General features: G+C 38.7%; 1 non-coding gene across 1 annotated transcript; it reads left to right on the forward strand.

Moving 5' to 3' along the window:
* The first annotated feature begins 8,158 nt into the window (after positions 1-8,158).
* On the forward strand, positions 8,159-8,322 carry LOC141415749 (U1 spliceosomal RNA). Its single transcript, XR_012440704.1, has one exon. It is a non-coding gene; the product is annotated as a U1 spliceosomal RNA (small nuclear RNA).
* The last annotated feature ends 1,746 nt before the right edge of the window (positions 8,323-10,068 follow it).

The raw sequence follows: 10,068 nt of genomic DNA on the forward strand, positions 1-10,068 counted from the left end.
AATGATGGCTTCTAGACTGTAAGATAAGAAAGAAGTTACATGATGTGAGGTGAGTGAAGGAGAGTGAAAAGTGACAAGGTCAAGGCTTCATATATCTAGTTTGTGTTGAAAAACTACTGAGTAGTCTTTTTTATCTCAATCCTAAGAATATTGGTGGAAATCCCCTTTGATTTCTTACCTTGCTGTTTCCTGGTCCTGCTGGCCTTCTTGTCACAGTGATGCTGCATACAATCTCAGAGAGTAACTTCTGTGTGCAATTTTTATACAGCTTGCATGTGGTGTTCTCTTCAGATCTTTTGGCTGTTTGATTGAACTTCACATGCTCTTGGATACTAGGCAAAATCTGTTTATAAACATTTCCTTGATGGCTTAAACATTTTGAATGTTTACTTGTTGGTTTGTTCTCCAAATCCATTCAGATTGTTATATTCTGATGCCTTACTCTTGGCCACATTTCTCCATATTTTTTTTCTTCATCTCTTCCCACATCATCTGTTCTACTCCCGTGAGGAAGTACCTGTTATTGGGGCCTTCCTTGTTCTTCCAACTTCCTATTACTTAAACCATATAGTTACTATATCTAAAGGTGTGTTTTCTCTAATCTCATGGAAAGAGGTATCCTTTTTGTGTATGTGGTACTGGGGCTTGAACTCAGGGCCTATACCTTGAACCACTCCACCAACCCTTTTTTGTGATGGGTTTTGTTCAAGATAGAGTCTTGTGAACTATTTGAAGCCCAGGCTGGTTTTGAACCAGATTCCCCCTTATGTATGCCTTCTGAGTAACTAGGATTACAGGTGTGAACCACTGGCACCCAGATATCTTTTGAAGAAAATTTCTTTACTTGTCTCCCTCAGAGCTTCTTCTCTGAATCACCTCATCTAGTTTCTTATGGTGTTTTTCCATGTACTTTACTCTTCCATAAATAACATGGTTAAGACTTTCTTCTTCCCCTTCCTGCTAAAACCCTTTTATTCTTTCTTTTCCATTTTTATCTGAGATTCATAAAAGATCATTTTTATATATGCCATTACCCTTTCTCTCCCCTACTTATTCAGATGTCAGTCCATGTTTTCTGCTTCTGTAATGTATCGGTGATACTTGGTCAACTCTATGGATTATCTTCCAATTGCCACATCTAATGGACAATTTTAGCAACTTGTACATTTTGACATTGCTCATGTCTACTTTAAAATAATTTCTTCATTTTTCTATTTGATCTTCATTTATTAGAGTATACTTTTACTTTTTTGACCATCTACTCTCATCATCCTATGTGGAGATCAAGTGTGTCCTTCTTTGGGACACAAGTATGTCCTCTAGGTTTGATCCTGATCCAGTGCTTTTCTCTTAGCCTGCAATGCAGCTAGGATTACAGGTGTGACCCATTGCAGTCAGATCATTTATTGCTTTTTTTCTTTACTTGGCATCCAAAGCCAAGTGAATGAGAGGACTCCATTTAAATATGCATATGTGTACATATGTATGTATATATATATATATATATATACACACATATGTGTGTACATGTGTTTTACTGTGTATGAATTTTTAATATTTAAAATAAAACGACATCTCCACATGTAGACAGAGAAACAGTTATCTTTATTCTTTAGATTTTGAAATACATAATACCAAGAAATGAGTGGTCACGAAAAAGCACAATGGTAGCAAATGACTAGTGAGATGCAGCATCCCAACAGGAACAACCATGCAATAATGTTGCTCCATTTCATTGTTTAGTGCAATGAGTTATTTAGCATAGATATTCTAAGACATGCATGAGGCAAAGACAGGAGAAAAGGATCTAGGAATGGATGGTTCAGAGACAAAAAAAAAGATGCAAAAGCATCTGAATTTACAGACATGTCACAAAGCTAGAAGGCTAAGAGTCACAGTCCAAACTCACTCTGTTTGACTCCAAAGATAAATGGTTAACTCCTGTTAAAAATACATTCAAACTCCTTAGAGGATTCAAGAAGGTAAACACATCTGATTGACTTCATCCCAACATGTATACCATTTTATTTTATTTTATATTACATTTTATTTTGTGCCCTTTAGTAACATGCTATAACATGTACTCACTGTCTTAAATTATGAAATTGATCATAGCCTGGGCACAGACTGACTTTTTTCCTTCCCTTTGCCTTACCCTCTCTTATAGCTCAACATTCTTAGAAGCTTGAAATGATCCAGTCTGTGATTATCCTTTAACTCCAGGACACTGGGTTTATAGAAGCAGAGCAAATGAATTAAAGAGGCAGGGTTATCCTTCAAATTTGCCATTTACCCAGGCATCCAGTGGGGGTGAGCTCACCGTTACTAATCCCCCTTCTTCCTGCTCACTCAGCTTTATTCCACTGGGACAGAAAAGCTAGAGGATCAATTTTCTTCCTGTCAATCCTCAAAAGAAGGCAAACACAAAGATCTACAAAGTAACCTTGAGCTGCCATAAGTTATTGTATGGACTGAATTATTTATCTGACCAAGAAGGTTTTGGTAGAGAAGGGTTTTTTGATTTGTATTATTTTGTTTTGTTTTTTTAAGAGGATCCACAAAACAAAAGGAGCAAAAGATGCTGCTAGTTCCCTGTGGAGGGAGAGGTTGGAGTTAGAAAGCAGCAGTTAAATCAGCCTCAAGTTGTGAATCCCTGAGACAGCAGTACAGGTGTTGAGCGGTAAAAGACTAGTGGAGACAGCAGCCATGGAAAAGGCCTGCTTGTGGCAGCATCTACCACTATCATATCTGTGTGACATTTGTCCCAGGTGGAATCAAGGGTGCAGGCCCCTGGTTCTTGAAGCTGTTGGGCTATAACCAAGTATCTTTTTGGAGGTAGAATTTGAGCCACAGTAAGTCTAGTTGATAATGTGTTATAGTAGAAAAAAAAAATGTATTGATTTTTCTTTTTTTGGTAGTACTGGACTTTGGACTCACTAGGCATTTGCTCTAACACTTGAGCCAGATCTCCAGCCCTTCTTTCACAGGTTATTCTTAACAAGTGAACATTTGTGAGTTAGGTCCCTGGAACTGCTGAAAAAAGACCATGCCATGTGTAGAAAAGAAAGACTTATTGAAATACAGACTGCTGGGCTGTCTCCCTCAGGATCAGGGTACAGAAGCTTGGCTGGAATGGGTAGTGGGCTTTATAGGAGGGGCCAAGCCGTGAGGAGGGAGAGAGTTTCTGGTCTCTGATTGTCTGTGATCACCAGATAGAATGAGTTGACATGCCTAGCTAGTTGAGAAACTGGAAGTTCCTGAGATTTTCCATGCAGGGAAACCAGCAGGGAAGTTTGGCAAGTGGTCATAAATCAGGGGGTCTGGTTTCAGTGTTAGCTTCAGGACTTTCCGCCTGCCCAAAGAATGCCAGGGACCTAACAGTGACCTCCTCCCTGTCTATATGGAATTTTAAATCTTGAGAACCATCAGAAAATAAATAAACAAGTAAATATAGAATTATAAATGATGATGGGTGCAGGGAATGAGTAGGAGAAAGGCGAGCAGCGATATGGGTGATGGCAAGGTGATTTCTGGATAAGGAGTTAGGGGGAGTGACATGAGGTTGAGACCTAGCAAGTGAGAAGGTCTCACAAAATGCAAAGGCAGGAGAATGGTGGTTGCAGGGCATAAGCCCTCAGTGGAAGGATAAGGTCAAGTGACAGCCTTGAGGTAGGAAAAGGCTTAGAGTGTTTGAAGACACCAAGGGCTATGAAGTGGCTGGAGTCCAGAACTCAAGGAGAACCAGGTGGAGATGGAGTTGCAGCAGGAGCTAGAGCATGGGGAGCCTTGTAAATCAAAATTCAGCCTGCATAGGGTTTAGGAGAGAAGACTGAAACCAGACTTGTTGAACAGAATTTAACATCCAGCATTTGCAATTAGCAGCTGTAACTTTGGGGAAGTTACTTACCTTTTTTGTATTTCAGAGTTTTTGTCTATAAATACACAAACAATAAGAGAACATACTTCTTGGCATTATTTTGAAGATTAGTGAAGTCAATAAATGTGAAATGCTTATGTTGGGTCTGGAGACCTAAGGCAGATGAGTGAGCATCCCATCCCCCCTGGAGAGCAATGTCATTCCTGCATCCTGAGGAGTTGGAGTCCTGTGTTCCTGCACACTGAGAGGGGTTGTAAACTGCATTACTGCATCCTAAAGAAAGATACAAGGTCTGATAGATCTGCCACAGTGCTGATGAGGAAAATCCTCCCAAGATTGTTTCCCATCCCCCAATAAAGGTGCAAACCAAACCAGTTCACCTAAGAAAGCCTGTAAATCTACTGCCAATGAGAAAAACCCACGTAACCCAGGGTTAAAATGTCCATAAAAGCTACAGTTTTCACCTGAGCAGCGAGCTACTAGTTTCCAGGCTCTGGTACACTTCTGTACCTGTAGCCTTTCCTTTCTCTCTAATAAATCCTACTTCCTATACCAGCTTTGGCTCATCATTCAGCTGCCTCATGAGCCAGTTCCCTGGACTGTGAAGGAAAGGACACTCAACACAAGCCAGCAACACTTCAAACCAGCACATAACACTTAGTTTAGAGTCTTGCCATATATGTGTGTGTGTGGTAAGTGCATGTGGCAGGTGTACATGGTGGGAATGTGTGTGAACATGTGTATGTGTGTGAGTGTGTGTCAAGTGTTTTATTCAGGGCATTGATATGATCAGAGTTCTGTTTTAAAGGTACAACCCTGCCTGAAGTTAAAGAAATGAAAGAAAAGGGAATAATTCAAATTGGGACAATAAAAGGAGCCATTGTAAGGTTCTAAAACATTTTGAAATTCAATTTTTATTCAGTAATTCTACAAAACACTTTGTCTTAGTTGGTACTCTTGTTTCCTGTTTCTCCTCTCTTTTTGAATGTGTTTGCCTAGCTTGACTTCTTAGTATTTTGAGATTAGGAGTCAGGATCAAGCCAAACTGGTAGGGAGAGGGTCCAACAACTAGCTGAGAGTCACAGGTAAAACAAAGGAAGAAAGGTAAAAAATGTTTTTCACTCCTGTTTCACCAGAAAGCAAGTGTCCCAGAATGGAGCAGCAGAACAGGATAATCAAAAACTGACTTAGGCAGATGGGGAGGCAAGGGATAGGAGAAGAAGCATTTTGAGAACTATTCCTGGAATTTGAGAACTAACCTCCTCCAAACCCCATTGTTCACTCAGAGCATGGCCATATAAAGGAGGCAATAGAACTAGGTATTAGTTCAATACCTAGTTAGCATATGAAATTGGGTAACACCTTACTCTGGAGAATAAAAACCCCTAAACATGCAGTCATTGGCAACCCACTCAAGACCCCTCCCTTCCTGGGGGAGCTTTCATTCTTTTTCTTAATAAACTTTCCTACTGTTGGGTCTGGATACCTGAGGCAGATGAGTAAGTAGCCCATCCCTCATGGAAAGCAACATGAGCCCTGCACCCTGAGCAGGAGTTATAAATCTGCATTCCTGCACCCTGTGGAGAAGATGCAGTGTCTCACAATCTGCCACAGAGCTGATAAACAAAATGCTGCCAAGGCTGTTTTCTCCCTTCAATAAGGGGTAAACAGACCACCTAATCTAAGAGAGCTCACATGTAAATCCATGGCCAATAGAAAACACCCACCTAACTCAGAGCTGGGACATCCATAAAAGAAAGTTCTAGCCTTCACCTATGCAGCAAGCTACTAGCTTCCGGGCTCCTCTACTCTTCTCTAGCTGTAGCCTTTCCTTTCTCTCTAATAAATCCTGCTTTATATACCAGCTTTGGCTCCTCATCCAGCTGCCTCATGAGCCACTTCTCTGGCCTGTGAAGGCAAGGACCCTGGACACTGGCATGTAACACTACCTTTATATTCACCCTGCCTTAGCTGTGAAATTCATTTTTCATGAGACAATCCAGAACTCCCAACCCTCCCTCTGGCTAAGCCAGTAAAGTTGAGTGGAGGCTTTCAGTCATGAAAATATTGTGAATAGCACTGTTGCTAATTTGTTTACTAACAGAAATTAATTGAAAACTAATTTTGTGTTATATAGTCTAATGGTTTAAAATGTAGAATAAATAAACCAAATTTTGCCTTCCTTATAAAATTTGTATGATGTTTTGTTAGATAAAGTGGTAGCCTATTATAGTTAAAATTTATATAACTGAAAGGTACTCAGTCAAAAATGTCTAATAAAGTGGGCACTGGTGGCTCATACCTGTAATCTTAGCTACTCAGGAGGCAGAGATCAGGAGGATCTCAGTTCTAAGTCAGCCCAGGCAAATAGTTTGAGAGACCCTATCTTGAAAAAAAATCACAAAAAAAGGACTGAAGGAGTGGCTCAAGGTATAGGCCCTAAGTTCAAGCCCCAGTACAAAAAAAAAAAAGTAAAATAAATATTAATTATATTACATTATTCACTTTCATATATGACCAAAATGACCTTTAGGTTCCCCTCAGATTAACTAAATTTAATTCATTCCTGACTCTTGGCCCTAATATCCTTTTCATCTGAAAAGAATATTCATCTGAAAATTTGTAATTGTAAATTTTTCTCTGCCTCTTTGAGATGTAAATCTTCATAAATGCTTTTGCTAGTTTTATGACACAGGAACCTGAAGAACCTGGGAGCCATCCCTTTGAAATGGTATCATCTGGAAGATAGCACTCTATTCCTGGTTTCTGTAGCCTAATTTCTGAGGGCACCAATGAGAAAGCATAGATAATCACAGAAAATAACACTTGCAAACTGGAAGAATACAGTGTGCTCCCATTCATCTCAGGCTTTCCCTGCCAGCTAATCCTAGCACTTGAAGCTCTCTTGCCTTTTGTTTCAGTGGAATTTCACTCAGACTGTGTCCTGGTGTCTTTCCTGCACTGCAGTAACTTTAATAAAGTCACTCTTCCCTGCTTAACTTTACCTAATGCAGCTTTTCTTTGTACAATTTACAGATGATTGACAAAATGTAATTTTGATTTGGATTTGAATGGAGCAAAACTGTGAGTATGCATGTGGGTGGATGAGAGTGTAAATCCTGTGTTCGTGACAGTGTCAATGCAAGCATGCTTATTTAATTAATGTCTGAAATTTCTGAGAAAAATGTCAAAGTCCAGGGGTCCTCATTGCCTAGAATAAACATAAATGTTTTAAGAATCATTAAGCTAAACATAGTACCTGAAAAGAAATAAAAACCAAGAAATATTGATCTTAAAAGAGAAGTTTCTGGGAAGTATACTCATGTATCAAGCTCACATGTAAAAATTCAAAAGATTTCTCTCTCTAGATATCAATTACAACAAAGCATACTGGATCTGTGTGCTGTGTATATTTTGCCAGTCTGGGAATAAAATGACTCTAAGTAATGAGAATCATTTTAATCAACGCATTTGTCCAAAGTAGCCAATGGGGAAATTTAATTGTGAAATCCTGCTTATTATCTTCACTTAATATGAATTCTATCAACTATTTTGAGCAAAATTACCACATATATTAGACCCTATTTTCATAATTTGTGCTTTGAGAGAGATTGTTAAGATCTAACACTTTAAGTTCAAGGAAGAAAGTGATGTACTTCTTTGACTCTAGACTAAGAAATTATAAGTAAGTAAATTCCTTGTCTTAAAAAAAACTAAGCCAAAAAATGATACCCATCATCTTGCACTCCCAGGCAGTTGGGATGCAGTTGGCGCTGTCTAAAGAAACAAAAATACACAAAATGAACCAGCAGCAAGTCTCCTCCTTTTGAGTTAAGTGACTTGACAAGCAGCTGACACCAGTGATTTACTGTCTAACTGGTATCACAGGAGCTTCAATGATTTATTCCCTATATCAGTGAAGAATGGAAAATAAATACATCACATCTGCATGACAGTGATGAGCACAATTTTATTTTTGAATTTATGACAAGAATAGAAAAACCTGCTAAAACCTAAATTACTTATATACATATATATATGTATATGTATATATATATATATATATAAAATATGCTTCCCTGCCTGCAAATATAGCATGCTCATTTAATTGATTTTATTCTGAAAATCTCTTTGAATTAAATTGCAATGCAAATCATTTTCTCCAACTGATTTTTTACCCTAAATAATTTGTGCTCTGATGTAAGAGCACAAATTATGCTGTAAGTAATATGTAAACATAATATAAATTCAGATTTGAATACCTATTAAAGGGCAGAAAGTATACTTACCTGGCAGGGGAGATACCATGATCAAGAAGGTGGTTTTCCCAGGGCAAGGCTTATCCATTGCACTCCAGATGTGCTGACCCCTGCAATTTCCCCAAATGTGGGAAACTCGACTGCATAATTTGTGGTAGTGGGGGACTGCATTCACACTCTTCCCTGTTTAAAAAAAAAAAGGCATAAAGTATTCATGTTATCAAAAAATCATCAAACAGACCAAATACATAGACCTACAGATCTTTTCTTTACAAGATAAAGCTAAGTATAAAAGGTACTTATAGATGGGAAACCTAGAAAGACAACATATCAATGCTGTCCTGTCCTGTTACATTTCGCAAGTTTAATATTTTGCAAGATTTGGGCAAACTTGTTGCTATTTGCTTTAAATTACAATGCATTACGAAGTCCAATCTTACAGAACCCATTTTATGTATTACTTTACAGTACTTTTAAAATTTTTCAAAATTCACCTTGAAATAATTAAGCTGTAACCTCACAAAATAGGCTCGGAATTGTATTATTAAAAAACTAATTTCCTAGATTTAATTAGTTAAACACAAGGTAACCTATAAAGTATAAGGTCTATTGGGTTAATTTTAATCCAAGAGGATGCAGGAAAAAATTTTGATTATAAATAATTGCTGGGGATGAAAGGTGCCACTCTTGGAGAATGGATAACTGGGAAGGAACTAAAAATTAACACTAGTAAGGGGTGGATTGATTATGAAGATAGAAGTGAATCACAAAAGAAAGAGGAGGAACAACAGACCCACAAATAAGTAATCATTACTCTGGAAGGAGTCACCTTCTCAAGATTATTGTCTAATTTTAAATCATCTTTAACTTTCATTTCTATTTGTTCTTCTTGGTAGAAAGTCTGCAGTTTATAAAAGAAAGAGAAAAAAAACTAGCTATTCAATTTATGCATTCCTTATAAACACAGGAAAATATAAATTTCTTATAGCTAATAAAAGTGGAAGTTACCCAGTTTGTGGTAGATGAAAGTATGAGAACTGAAAAAGTCTCCCCCAGGGATCTATAAATACTCAGCTTGCTCTCTGCTTGGTCAGGAAATCTCAATACATCCACTCCAGCAGAGTCTAAATAAACCTAAATTCCACATCATAATTCTTTCTTTTTAAGGTTTAAATAGACTTTATTGTCAAAAGCAGGAACCAGTGAGCAGAGGCAAAGTGGTCCCAGATGTCACCATGGAAAAATTGAGAGTTCATGATTGCAGAAGTGGTGACTGAAATTAAATGACATGATCCAGGAGAGTCCAGCCAGGAATGTAGGAGACATGATCAGGATGGGCCAGCGAGGGTGGTCTGGTCACAAGGTTAGGGGAAGACTGCTCCCTTCATTCCTTCTTCTTGTAGCTCTCTAAGTATGGCAGGACCCAGCCCGCCGGAGCAGTGGTGTCAGGACAGACATGATGGGATGAGTGACCAAAGACAGCAGTAAACAGGAGCCTACAGTCAGGAACCCCACATCATAATTCTCATTTAGTGTATAAACCATCTACTGAAAGTAAGTAGGGAACACTGATGAGCTTCTTTAATGTGGTGTCAGTAAGTGAAACTACAACTGAAGAGTTGTCCCTCAAGAACTGATGGCAGGTCCGGGCACTGGTGGCTCACACCTGTAATCCTAGCTACTCAGGAGGCAGAGATCAGGAGGATCACAGTTCAAAATCAGCCAAGGCAAATAGCTCACAAGACCCTATCTTGAAAAACTCTTCACAAAAGTAAGGCTGGTGGAGTGGCTTGAGGTGAAGGACCAGTACAGCAATAACAAATAATGGAAATTATGGCAGTGCTGGTGGAGTGACTTAGGTGGTAGAGTATCACCCTAGTAAGTCTACCAAATGTGAGGCCCTGAATTCAAACTCAGTACTGGTGGGGGTGG

The sequence above is a fragment of the Castor canadensis genome, chromosome 1 (assembly GCF_047511655.1).
Source record: "Castor canadensis chromosome 1, mCasCan1.hap1v2, whole genome shotgun sequence".
In the NCBI taxonomy this organism is placed as follows: Eukaryota; Metazoa; Chordata; class Mammalia; order Rodentia; family Castoridae; genus Castor; species Castor canadensis.